The sequence below is a fragment of the Symphalangus syndactylus genome, chromosome 19, assembly GCF_028878055.3.
Source record: "Symphalangus syndactylus isolate Jambi chromosome 19, NHGRI_mSymSyn1-v2.1_pri, whole genome shotgun sequence".
In the NCBI taxonomy this organism is placed as follows: Eukaryota; Metazoa; Chordata; class Mammalia; order Primates; family Hylobatidae; genus Symphalangus; species Symphalangus syndactylus.
The window spans coordinates 71,322,022-71,335,994 of NC_072434.2; the positions used below are offsets into that span (position 1 = coordinate 71,322,022).

General features: G+C 44.8%; 1 pseudogene; it reads left to right on the top strand.

The window, feature by feature from the left end:
- Window positions 1–200: 200 nt before the first annotated feature.
- On the top strand, window positions 201–475 carry LOC129458282 (small ribosomal subunit protein eS27-like; annotated as a pseudogene).
- The last annotated feature ends 13,498 nt before the right edge of the window (window positions 476–13,973 follow it).

Sequence of the window (13,973 nt, forward strand, 5' to 3'; positions counted from 1 at the left end):
TTCGTGTGATTTTCTGATGGAATGGGAATGACTCTTGGTAAAGTTTGGAATAAAGTAAAGCCCATCTTCCCTGGAAAACATTGTCTATATTTGTGAAAAAAGCACTCTGGGTGTATACGTAAAACAGCCAGGGGCTAGCCTCAGTTAATTATAGCAATCAAATGGATCAGCTGCCTTTCTGGAGGTGATGACCCACCCACAAAAACATGCCCCTTGCAAAAGATCTCCTGCATCCCTTTCCAGAAGAGGAGAAGAGGAAACAGAAGAAGTGCCTGGTGCGGAGCCCCAGTTCCCACTTCATGATGTGAAATGCCCAGAATGCTATAAAATCACATTTGTTAGCCATGCACAAACAGTAGTTTTGTGTGTTGGCTTCTCCACTGTCCTCTGCCAGCCCACAGGAGGAGAAGCAAGACTTCCAGAAGCCCAACCCTTCAGGAGGAAGCAGCACTGGATGCACTCTGCCTCAAGATGAGTGGGAAAACATCCCCATAAACACATCTCCCATTAAAACAAAACAAAACCGGCTGCCTTGAGTCCTTCAGGCATAACTTTGCATTAGTTTCCTGTGGTTGCTATAACAAATTACAACAAGTTTAGTGGCTTAAAACCACACAGATTTATTCCCAGACAGTTCTAGAGGTCAGAAGTCCAAATCCAGTTTCTGTGCTAAAGTCAAGGTGTTGCCACAGCTGGTCCCTCACAGAGGCTCTGAGGAGAGAGGCCCATTTCTTACCTTATTCAACTTCTAGTGGCCGCCTGCGTTTCTTGGCTTGTGGCCCCTTCCTCCATCTTCAAAGTACATCACTCTAATCTCTGTTGCTGTCACCGTATCACTTTCTCCTCTGACTCTGACTTCTCCTGTGTCCCTTCTTTGAGGAGTGCTGTGATTACATCAGGCCCAAGTGGATAATCCAGGACAATGTCTGCATCTCAAGATCCTTAGTCACATCTGTGCAAAGTCCCCATTGCCATGGAAAGGTACCATTCACAGATTCTGGGTGAGAACGTGGATGTCTCTGGGAGCCATGATTCTGCCCACCAGACTTTGATTCCAGTTCCTGCTGCAGTGTGCACACCAACATTGATGTTGGGTAAGACATACACAAGTCTGGCAGGACTGTGGACAGTTCTCTGCCATGGGGTATAATCCACACATTGTAGAACGTCTAACATTCCTGACTGTAGACTAAATGGCAGTAACATTCCCAGTCACCATGACAAACAAAAGAACCCCTTACATTTCCAAAATGCCCCAAGGGGCAGCACTGTCCACCTACCCCCACTCCCAAATTGAGAACCATGTTTCCAGAAGAATCAGGCAGGCTTCAGGCATGGCTTGATCAGGACTTCAGACCTATTTTATGATTTTCTGGGCTTGGCCTTCCTCTGTGTGTCAATGTCATCCTCAGCTTTCCTCACTGAGGCAAATCGGCTGCTGCTGTTTCAGAAGAAAATCCACATGCTGCACAGGTCAAAGGAAGACAGAGCACTCTCCCCATAGTTCCAGTAAGATCCCTGAGAGCCACCCTGACTGTGTCAAATGAAGTCACATATCTGCCCTGATTGGTGGTTTACCTGATGCATGGAGTTTGTAATGGACTCTTTCTTTTCTTTTTTTTTTTTGCCACCTTGGAGCAGGAGCTGGGAGTGAAATCAGTGTCCCTGAAGCTCATGGTGTGTGTGTGTGTGTGTGTGTGTGTGTGTATGATGCCAGGAGAAAAAGTTGAGCATTGTTTGTTAGGAGAGGAAAGAATGCTGGGTGGGGACCCAACAAACGTGCATAATGGAGAATGTGGCACATTTTCAGAAAAGCAAGCTCTCTGGTGCAACTGTGGTGTGAGGAACAGGAGAATCCCGGGAGATGGGCTAAAGGAGTAAGCAGATAATAGACCATTTATTTAATCAATTTAATCAGTTTCCCTTGTTCCTTAGCCAAGCTTCCCATATACTCACCCATTGACTTGGAATGCCCTGACTGGGGAAGGGAGCCTCTGGTCCTCTGAGTGACTTGGTTTCTTGCTTTGAATCAGTGACTGGGCACTTTGGTTTGTACATCAGTCTCTATAAGCCAGGTTAATGTTAATTGGACCCTGAAAAAAATAGCCACCCTCATGGTGTGTGACATCAGATTCCTGAGCCTGCATGACTAAACCCAACCTGTGACCAATTTGCCAAGTTAACTGTGGCCCTGAGAGGCTTCCTGCTGGCTACCAAGCCAGCCTCTCCCTAGTGACCCCTCTCCACACTGCCATGTTCCATTAGCCGTCTACCTCCCATAGTGAGGTTTTTGTTGTTGTTCTCGCTTTTTGAGACAGGATCTTGCTCTGCCACTGAGGATGGAGAACAGTGGGGTGATCACAGCTCACTGCAACCTCAAACTCCCAGGCTCAAGCAATCCTCCCACCTCCACCTCCCAAGTAGCTAGGACTACAAGTGTGTGCCAGCACACCCAGCTAATTTATTTTTATTTTTATTTTTGTCTTTCTGTGTTGCTCAGGCTGGTCTCAAACTCCTGGCCTCAAGTGATCCTCCTGACTTGGCCTTCCAAAGCACTGGGATTATAGGCGTGAGCCACCATGTCCGGTCTCCTATCATGTTCTTAGTCTGATTTTGCAAGTGAAGAAACTGAGGTTCAAAGAGGTTAAATGATGGGGCACACAGCCAATAGGTGGGGGAACCAACAGTTGAACTCAAGTTTATCTAACCACAAATTTTCCCATCATTACCACCCTGTCTTTTTTTATATTAGTGACATCTAATGGGATAAACAGGCTCCAAAAGCCCCTTCTCATCAAAACAATAGCTAACTATATTCACACAAGCAGCTGTGCTTAATCACACAAGAACAGAGATCATCACACACATATTCATCCTATGCCTTTGTGTTATTGTTTGAGTCTTTTGTCCCCTGGTCCACAGCCTCCTCATGTCCTTCTCTCCTCCATGTGCCCAGTACAATAGGAGCGCTATGAATCAGCAGGGAAGTGTCCTTTGCCAAAGCCAAATAAGGGGCTGGGCCCTAAAAACAGCAATAAACCCCACAAGGCTTTATTAATTCAAACAAAGTGTAATCCATGGTAGGGAGGATTTCTAGGGCCACAAACAAGAGCAAATATGACTTCCAAAGGAAAAGAAAGGGAAAGCCGGGCTGCCCACCTGTTTATTGGGAACAGTTGTTCCTCTAGCCCAAACCACATCTCCTTAATAGGGAAGAGGAGTGAAGCCCTATCAGGGAGTTTTTATTCTTAGGGCAGGAAAAGAGCAAAAGATGTTTCTTTAGCCTGCAATATGTCAGCATCAAATTTCCCATCTCCCTCTCCTCTGCTTTCCCTCCACCCCACCCCCAAGCCCTGGTGTTTGTGGCCTTTTGCTTGCATGAGAATTTATTTCCCATCTGACACTGTTGAAATAATCCATAGCACCTTCTTAGGGATGAGATGAACCGGAAGGTGTGGAAAATGCAATCAAAATTTCCACTGTGTCTCAGCAGCTAAGCTTCTGGAAAATCAAAGGAAGTAATCTGGACCTTGCCTTGCGGGCCCACAAGGTCTGAGAGGGGCTCTGATATCCGGGGCGAGTCCTTAGCATCGCGGGAGCCCTAATCACAATAGAGAGGTGAAGCTGTCTTGCTGCTGGCCTTGGGGAAGGAAGCCTCCGTGAGCCACGGCCCTGCCAGGGAGAGAGAGATTAAAAAAATGGTTTTCCGCCGGGCGCGATGGCTCACACCTGTAATCCCAGCACTTTGGGAGGCCGAGGTGGGCAGATCACGAGGTCAGGAGATGGAGACCATCCTGGCTAACAAGGTGAAACCCCGTCTCTACTAAAAATACAAAAATTAGCCCGGCGTGGTGGCGGGCACCTGTAGTCCCAGCTACTTGGGAGGCTGAGGCAGGAGAATGGTGTGAACCCAGGAGGCGGAGCTTGCAGTGAGCCGAGATGGCGCCATTGTACTCCAGCCTGGGCGACAGAGCGAGACTCCGTCTCAAAAAAAAAAAAAAAAAATGGTTTTCCATTTTGAGAGGCTCCAAATTATGAAGATAGCCATCGACAGGTTTCATTTGCCACTTGACAGTTTTTTCTTCCCGAAAAGCTTCCTGGTGTCATTTTAAGTAACCAGGAAAGAGCTCTTGTTGCAAGTGGCTGTGACATTGATGAATGCCATTTAAGGCCGGCTTGCTCCTGTGCAGTCAGGGCTTGGGCTTGGTTCAAGGTTCTTGATGGGTACCTAGGCAAAAGTTGGGCCAGCCTCCTCCCCAAACCCATTTGTTACTAGGGACCCCCCGCAAAGGGATATAGTGGATGCGTAGTGGTGGTGGTATGTGTCTGTGTGTGTGTGTGTGTGTCTGTGTGTGTGTCTGTGCGTGTGTCTGTGCGTGTGTGTGTCTGTGTCTGTGTGTGTCTGTGTCTGTGTGTCTGTGTGTGTGTGTGTGTCTGTCTGTGTGTGTTTCTGTCTGTGTGTGTGTGTTAGGTGCTACTGGTATACTCCCTGAAGTCAAGTTGAAAGGTCAATCCCTGTGTTGTTAGAAACTTTTCTAAAAACTCCACACATTTATTGCCCACTATGTGAAGCTGAGCATCTTGTCTTAAATTTATTAATACATTTTTTTTTCAAATGTCAGAGGAGACAACCCTATAGGGATTGAGCATTCATTGTACACAGGCCATCTGTGTTTGATTTCATCAGTCTCAATGGTTTTCCCTCTGTCTTTCACCTTTCCAGACTGAGGGGTCCTTCTTCCCAAGCAAAAGTCTGTGCTCATCTTTACCCTTCAAAGTTGACTCCCTTCCATGTGGGGGTGGACAGGCCAGGGAAAAAAATGCCAGCTAAATAGAGTCCCGTCTATCTGGGCATGGACGTGAGCCTTCTATGCTACTTTCTAAAAATAAACTGCAAGCATACAGGTGGTGAGGGAAATGCAATTCTCCCTTTCTTCCAGGGCACACAGGTAAACTACATTGTCCTGCCTTCATTGCAGTATAGTAGTATGGTTATGTGACAAAGTTCTTGCCAATAGAATATGAGCAGAAATTATATGCATAACTCTTACTAGGCATTAAAAGAATGAGCCTTCCTCCTTCATGCTTTTGTTCTCTTTCCTCCAGCTGGACAGTTGGAACCTGCAGCAACCAAGCTTTTTTTTTTTTTTTTTTTTTTTTTTTGAGATGGAGTCTTGCTCTGTTGCCTAGGCTAGAGTGCAGTGGTGCTATCTCAGCCCACTGCAACCTCTGCCTCCTGGGTTCACGCGATTCTCCTGTCTCAGCCTCCCAAGTAGCTGGGATTACATGCACATGCCACCACGCCTGGCGAATTTTTGTATTTTTAGTAGAGATGGGGTTTCGCCATGTTGGCCAGGCTGGTCTCGAACTCCTGACCTCAGGTGATCCACCTGCCTCGGCCTCCCAAAGTGTTTGGATTACAGGCATGAGCCACCGTGCCTGGCTGCAACCAAGCTTTGACATGCAAGTGACAACGGTGTCACAGAGCAGTGACTTGGAAAGAAGCGGGGTCTCAGAATGACCAGGCAGGGCAGAGCTTCACACCAGCATGGAACGCTCACCTGGAACTACACATGAGAGAGATTGAAACTGTCTGTTCTAAGTCACTGACATGTTGGGGCCTCTTTGGTACAGCAGGATAGCCTCACCCCAACTAGTTTACATAAGAAAGTTCTGCTCCCCTTCCTCCCTGGAGGAGGGGGAAAGGCACAGACATTGAACTATTGATGGCCACTGTTTGATAGAGATTTTTGCTTTTGTTTTCAATGCAGAGGTTTCAAAAGTGCTTTGAACCATCTTCATTCATTCATTCCACAGGGGTTGCCCAAGTACCTCTACATGTAGGGAGGCAGTATGTTGCCTGCCTCCCATACCAAACATTCTCTGCCCACCCTATGCCCACCATATCCAAGGAAGCCACCTTCCCAGGTTTTCAGGAAACAGGATCCATAGAGATGAAGTGTGAATTGCTGGTCAAATGCCTTGCTGTGTGGGCAGTAGATGGAGGACAATGAGGATGGAGTGTTTAGGTCAAGAAAAGCCTTCTCTGTCTTTGGGCACCAGTCTCATTCCTGCTCTCATAGACTTGCAATTGTTCACTTCCATTTATTCACCACTAAATTTATTCCTGACACACAAATCTCCCTCCTACCCGAGTCTGTGTCTTTCAATGCAGTTATTGTCAATAACTGTTTAAAGGAGGCAGGGGCTATGTTTGGTCAGAAGGCTTGGGGGTGTCCCCTGACTCTTAACACTTCCCAGCCAGGGTATTTAACTTCTAGTCTCTGGAATTCAGGTTTCACATCTATAAAATGGAACAATTTCTTCTGTCCTGATTGTCTCACATAGTTGTTTTAAAGTTGAGATGCAAATATGGAGTTTATGAGTTTTTCTGAGTCCCATCATTTGTAGCCGTAAGAGCACTTAAGTGCACTAGACGCCCCCAAATTGAGGATGATACAATCTGACATGGTGACCCCCAAATGAACCACTGCCCCCTATTTATGAGGCCCAGTCTATAAATTTCCAGATCTGCAAATATTTCCTTTTACAGAGGCCTTAGTGAAAGTAAAGGGATCGTCCAGATGTCCATCAATGGATGAAAGAATAAACCAATTGTGTTATAAACATACGATGGAATATATTTCAGCCATAAAATGGAAGTACTAACACACACTATGATGTGGGTGAACCTTGAAGGCATTCTGCTCCATGAAAGAAGCCAGACACAAAAGGTCACGTATTGTTTGGTCCCATGTACCCGAAATATTTAGAATAGCTAAATCCATAGAGACCGAACACAGGTTGGGGTTGCCAGAGGATGCGGAAAGGGGAAAATGAGGAGAAACTGCTGATGGATATGGAATTTTATTTCGGAGGAACTAATTTATCTAGTTCCAAATTTTATTTGGAACTAGATAGAGGAGGAGGTGGCATAGCATTGCGAATTACTAACTGCTACTGAATTGTTCACTTTAAAATGCTTAATTTTATGTTATCTGAATTTGACCTCAATAATTATTTTAAATAAAAGGAGCCAATGAAATGATAGTGTTTCACAATGGAACCTCAGGAGTGGTTGCCTGTGAACCCTGTGATGAGTTATTCTTTAAGCTCTCTGAAGAGATTCTCCTCCATTCTCTCCACTCAGAACCCTTCTGGCAGATCCTCAAATAATGTTCGTTTCATTCAATGTTGTTGCATTACAACAGTGATAAGAGAAAAAATAGATTCCCAGCTGGGGTAACCATCTGTGTGAGTTTACTGTCTCCCCATGTCTGCGTGGGTTTTCTCCAGGCACTCTGGATTCCTTGCACATCCCAAAGCTGTGCACATGAGGTTCACTGTTGTGTCTCCATGGTCCCAGTGTGAGTGTGGGTGTGAGTGTGATTGTGCCAGTGCAGGAATGGTGCCCTGTCCAGGGTTGATTCCTACCTTGTACTCTGAGCTCCTGGGATGGACTCTGGTCCCCTCTGACCTTGAAGTGGAATAAGCACGCTGGAAAATGAATGAATGAATGAATACAAATTATTGTCCAGTAAAAATCTGTAAAGTAGACAATAATCATAAAAATGCAAGACAATAAAAAACGTAGTATAAAAATGCTCAACAAGCCACCATAGTGGTTAGTTTTTTTTTTGAACTTCATGGTGGTCAGAGATGATCCCGAAAATTTTCCCTTTGCAAACATTTATTCATTGGTGTAACCCACCACCAACCACAACCACTGTCATTCGTTGATTACTTATTTTCCAAAGTTGGGTAAAAATCTTACTCGTTTTGATTAATTTTTCATATATACACACATATATACCTCTTTTTATTTCACGTGGTTAATAGTAGAAGTGTTTTGGGTCTCTATTTACAAGTTTGGTGATGTTTTTATGACCAGAAATATAACAGAGGAACTTTACTCTTATTAGCCTATGGCAAAATTGCTTTCATTATGCATCATTTCACTGAAAGTTGTAGTTTCTGAGAACCCATCTGACATTCAGTGGGGACTTACCGTACCTGTAAAGCACTAACTGCTCTTGGAGTTACCATGTCTTTGATGCAACAAGAGCTGAATCAGGACTTGATTAACTTCACCAACTGGCTGCCTGCCTTAGCTTCTGGGTTCATGCTCGGCCAGCTTGAGTCGGGACACTCTGAAATTTATATATATATATTCACTACATCCTACAAATATTGGAACAGCCATTTCAGAGAAATTAGGCAGATCCAGGTTTCCAGGACAGACTTTAAAAAGTGAAAACTATCTGTGTGATGGGGAGGGTATGCAGCAAAATGTTTATGGTGATTGTGTCTTATCTGTGGATGCTGAAAATATTAAGATGTGGGCTTTAACTCCCGTTTTTATGTTTATCTACGTATTTTAGAACCATTCTACAATAAACAGGATTTGTTTATGGAATTTTAAGGAAAATATAGATGGGGATGATTTGTTTAAAGATGTAGTATACGCACTCATCAGAAATGATATTCATTCATCAGACTTTTATTTATTTATTTATTTATTTATTTTTATTTTTTGAGAGGAAGTCTTGCTCTGTCGCCCAGGCTGGAGTGCAGTGGCGTGATCTTGGCTCACTGCAATCTCCGCCTCCCAGGTTCAAGTGATTCTCCTGCCTCAGCCTCCTGAGTACCACCATGCCCAGCTAATTCTTGTATTTTAGTAGAGATGGGGTTTCACCATATGGCCAGGCTGGTCTTGAACTCCTGACCTCAAGTGATCCACCTACCTTGGCCTCCCAAAGTGCTGGGATTACAGGTGTGAGCCACTGCGCCTGGCCTCATTAGACCTTTAGGAGTCCACGTAACAAATGTTTCTGGAGCCCTGGTAGGTATGAGGCTTATAAAAATGAGAATGGCTCTCTATAAGAGAGTTCATGGTATCATCACCCTCCTGTACTATGTGTGATATTAGAGGCATTCAGAAAGCAATGTGGAAACACAGTGGGGAAGATGCAGTAATTCTACCCAGAGAAGGCAGGAAGAATTTAACAAACTTCCGTCTCAGCCAACTGATCCACCCATTCCCTTCATTTCTCCAGTCTTCATGGTTTTCTTTCCTCCTTTGCTTTTATCATACCCTGTCCTTCCTCCACTTCTGAATTACCTATCACTTGCTGATTGTATCATGCTTAATAAATACGTTGTATGCTACTTATCTTTTCATGTACATATTGCCCCAACAAATAATAATACTTTTTAGGACAGAAGCTGCTATTTTATACATTTCAGGAACCACAGCATCCTTTAAAAAAAGTGCGTTATTGATGAAAGAGGCCGGGCAAGGATCAGACTACACCGGTCGCGGTCAAGAGATCTTTATTGGAGGTATCGAGCGGAGAAGGAAGAGAAGAGGGAGAGGAGAAGGAAGAGAAGAGAGGAGAAGAGAGAGAGCTGCTGCTGTGCTGGGTTTTATATCCCTTGGGCCTACGTGGGGCGGGCCCAAGGGAAGGCGGGAGATGCTTCTTTCTGCTTGGCCCTCCTTTGGCAGGTTCAGACAGTGCCCGGTCAAGGAGGGGAGAAGAACCCGGAACCGGCGCCATTAAGGTACCCGTTACCTAACAATTGATGGTTATTACATCATACATATGTTCTGAATCCATCGGTAATATAATAGGACTAGGCACAGTGTCTCACACCTGTCATCCCAGCACTTTGGGAGGCTGAGGCTGGAGGATCACTTGAGCCTAGGAGTTCGAGACCAGCCTGGACAACCTAGCAAGACGTCGTCTCTACAAAAAATAAAAAAAATTAGCTGGGCATGGTGGCTGAGGAGGGAGGCTGAGGTGTGAGGATCGCTTGAGCCCAGGAGGCAGAGGTTGCAGTGAGCTGAGGTTGTGCCACTGCAATCCAGCCCGGGTGACAGAGCAAGACCGTGTCTGAAAATAATAATAAAAATAATAATATTAATAATAACAATAATAATAATGTAATGGGCACGCCAGAATAATCTTTACTATTTGGTTTGTAAAATTCTTAAGATGCATTTTTAAAAGAATCACTGTCATAAATTAAGAGCTGGTGAGCACAAAGCCAGGCTACTCATAACGTTCTCTATCTTTAGGGGAGATGAAAGTAGACTGAAGAAGTCGCTGAAAAAATGAGAGTTTCATAAAGCTATTAAGTTCATTAGTTGTATCAAAAATGGAAACTTTGAATAAAATATGTTCCCACACAATTCAGTTTTGTTTCAATGCTTAATACAAGGTAAGGCATGAAAAGAATCATCGTCTAGGTTGGAAATGATTCTTTCTCTAGAATGAGGGATGATTTCTGAAAACTCTTTAGATAAACAAGACCCTTTTCAATGTATCTTCAGAAAGGCTTGTTGCATTCGTTTGATTTTCAGGCTGATGGTAAGTAACAATGAAGCCCAGAGTAACAGTAGCTAAAGTGAAATAGGAGTTTATTTCCTTCTCAGATTTAAGAAATCTGGAGGTAGCCAGCTCAGGGCTGGTGCAGCCCTCCATGGTGTCAGGGAACCAGGTCTTCTATCCTGTTGCACTGTTTTCTATGGCTTCCATTTCCAAGGCTCAAGATAGCTACTGGAGCTCTAGCCATTATGTCTGCAGTCCAGAAGGCAGAGAGAACGAAGAGAGAAAGAAGGATATACTCCTCCCTTCTTCTTCTTCTTTTTTTCTTTTTTTTTTTTTTTTCCTTGAGATAGAGTCTCACTCTGTCTCCCAGGCTGGAGTGCAGTGGCACAATCTCGGCTCACTGCAAGCTGCACCTCCTGGGTTCACGCCATTCTCCTGCCTCAGCCTCCCGAGTAGCTGGGACTACAGGCATGCGCCACCATGCCAGTCAATTTTTGTATTTTTAGTAGAGACGGGATTTCACCATGTTGGTCAGGATTAAATTAGATAGAAGGAAAACCTTCACATTTCTGGCAGTGGGTGTTTCTGGGGAGATGAACGGGTAGTGGTTAAAAGGACTGAAGTTTTATCTGTAATATTTTATTTCTTTAAAAACAGAAAGAGGCCGGAGGCAAATATGAAAAAATGTAAACTGTGAAGAATAGGTGTTTGTTATGTCATTCTTTGTGTTTTTCCTATCTTTAAACATTTCACCAGTTTGAAAATGGTCATCATCACTTTTAAAAGTTTAAATGAATTTTTACTCTGTTCTTGATATGATTTAACTTACCAAATAAATTCAAGCTACACATATTCTAAAGTGTCATGTCTACTTTAAAGAGGCTGCTCTCTTCCCAGTGCCCTGAAACATGACATGATTGTTCTTTCCTTAAATTCTTTCCTTAGTCTGGAGTGTGCTCTCATTTCCTCCCTGCCCAGCCATTGTCTAGATTCCACTCAGGACCAGCTCATATCCCTTTTTTCTGAAAATCTTCCAGCCCATTTTGATTTCTTACAGTACCACTCACATGTACCACTTAGCATATGTCATTTGACTTTGAATTTAACTTGTCTTTCCCATAGAAATCACGAAGCTCCTTGAAGGCTTAGATTTCTTATATTCAGGGATGGCAATAAGAGCTTCCATTCCCCCATTCCCATGCTATTCCCACAGCAGACATCACTAATCAACCACATCACTTTTTCCCACTGAGCTTGGACATGGTCTCAGAATCCTTCTTAACAGAGCTCCTGGAGCTGCTGTAATATTGCCAATTGCAGATTGGGCATGCAGATGAAACCTCTTTCCATCCCTGCCTGTAACTCTAGTTTCCAAAGTACCATTGTTATTCCCAGGAGAGACTCAGAAGGAACTAACATAATCCTGAAAATGCCAAAATTATAAAAACCTATGACAGCTTAGGTTTTGAAGAAACCTCATAGCTCATTTTAGTGATGGGCTGATGGCTGATTCAACTGTTTGAAAGTTTCGAGAAAACCAGGGGACTCCAAAACGTTGGAAAAGGGATTAATATAATCCCAAGCACCCATGCACCTGATACCCATTTAGTAGGAAAACGTGGCTGCCAAGCTACAGGTGAAAAACTCAAGTCCAAAGGCATTTCATCATTTCATTATGAAGTGGAAGAATGAGCCTTTCCAAAGCTCTCCAAGGCCTTGGGAAAGCCCTAGGCCAGAGAAAGAGGAGAAGGGTACGGGACTGGCTCCTTGATATCCTTGAGAAATAAGGCAGCTGGGACAGAGGCCTGAGGAGTCCTCACATGGACATCCTTGAAGTCTTATTTACCCCTGAGTGTGTCAGAGTCCTGGAGAGTCCTATGCCAACAAGCTGGTCGGGGGAGCCTCTTCCTGCGTGGTTTTTTCCAGCTTCATTGTGTTTTTTTTTTCCACATTTTAAATTTTCTATAATGACCATGTTTTATTCTCATGATCAGAAACTGAAAGAAAAAAAGAAAACATATCCCAGAGGAATACCACTCTTTTTTCCTAAAGTGGTATCTACTATTACTCTACCTTTGAAATCCAAGAGAAAGAGAAAAGCAAAGTGTATCATTTCAGCCAGCAAGAAAGTGGGAACTGGAAACTGGAAGGGAATATAAAACCCCTTCATCAAAATACTCTGTACGGTGACTGGTCATTTATTCACTCATGCATTCATTCTGTCTTTCTTCCCGTCATTTGCTTAATAATCATTTATAGAGAGGCTACTATGCACTGGGGATACAAGAGAACAAATTAGATACAACCCCTGCCCTCATGAAGTATTCAGTCTGCAGGTGGCGGGGGGCGGGGCGGGGCGGTGGTGGTGAGGGTGGAATGAGCAGAGGACAGGCATTTATCAGATACCACACATAAGGATGTTCAATTATAATCAGGCTAAGCATTGTACCATAAATGTATGTGATGGCCTGGGCTGGAGGGAAGAGGTAACCTCATCGTCATTCCCAGCTCTGTGCTGTCTCCACCATCACTGCATTGGCTGCGGACTGTAGCAGGGCCTCCTTCCTGCCTCTCCCTCTCCAGTCCATTTTGCACCTCCTTTTACTGCCCACCTTCCCACAGCCCTGCTTTCTGTACTCAGTAGCTCCGTAACACACGATTGCTCAGTATTGGCTATTGTCTTTTTCTTTCTTTTTTTTTTTTGAGATGGAGTCTCGCTCTGTTGCCCAGGCTGGAGTGCAGTGGCGCGATCTCGGTTCACTGCAAGCTCCGCCTCCCAGGTTCACGCCATTCTCCTGCCTCAGACTCCCAAGGAGCTGGGACTACGGGCGTCCGCCCCCAGGCCCGGCTAATTTTTTGTATTTTTAGCAGAGACGAGGTTTCACCGTGTTAGCCAGGATGGTCTCGATCTCCTAACCTCATGATCCGCCCGCCTCGGCCTCCCAAAGTGCTGGGATTACAGGCGTGAGCCACCGCATCTGGTCTTCTTTCTTTTTTTGAGATAGGGTCTGGCTGTGTCACCTAGTCTGGAGTGCAGTGGCAAGATCATAGCACACTGCATCCTCGAACTCTTGGGCTTAAGCCCACATCCTCCCATCTCTGCCACCTGAGTAGCTAGGACAACAGATACACCACCAGTTGCGTTTTGGTTTTTGTTTTTAATTTTTGTAGAGACAGGGTCTTGCTATGTTGCCCAGGCTGGTCTCAAGCTCCTGGGCTCAAGCAGTCCTCCTGCCTCAGCCTCCTAAAGTGCTAGGATTATAGGCATGAGCCATCATGCCCAGCTCCTATTGCCGATTGTCTTAAGGTTAAAGAACTCTGTCTAGCTTGGCCCTCCTGGGGGATCTCACCTCTCCCAGGGTCTCCACTAGCCCATATGGCACCTTTGGTGCAGATTTTTAAAAGGCGGCTCTTGCCGGGCGTGGTGGCTCACACCTGTAATCCCAGCACTTTGGGAGGCTGAAGCAGGTGGATCACAAGGTCAGGAGATCAAGACCATCCTGGCCAACACGGTGAAACCCCGTCTCTACTAAAAATACAAAAATTGTCTGGGCATGGTGGCGGGTGCCTATAATCCCAGCTACTCAGGAGGCTGAGGCAGGAGAATTGCTTGAACCCGGGAGGTGGAGGTTACTGTGAGCC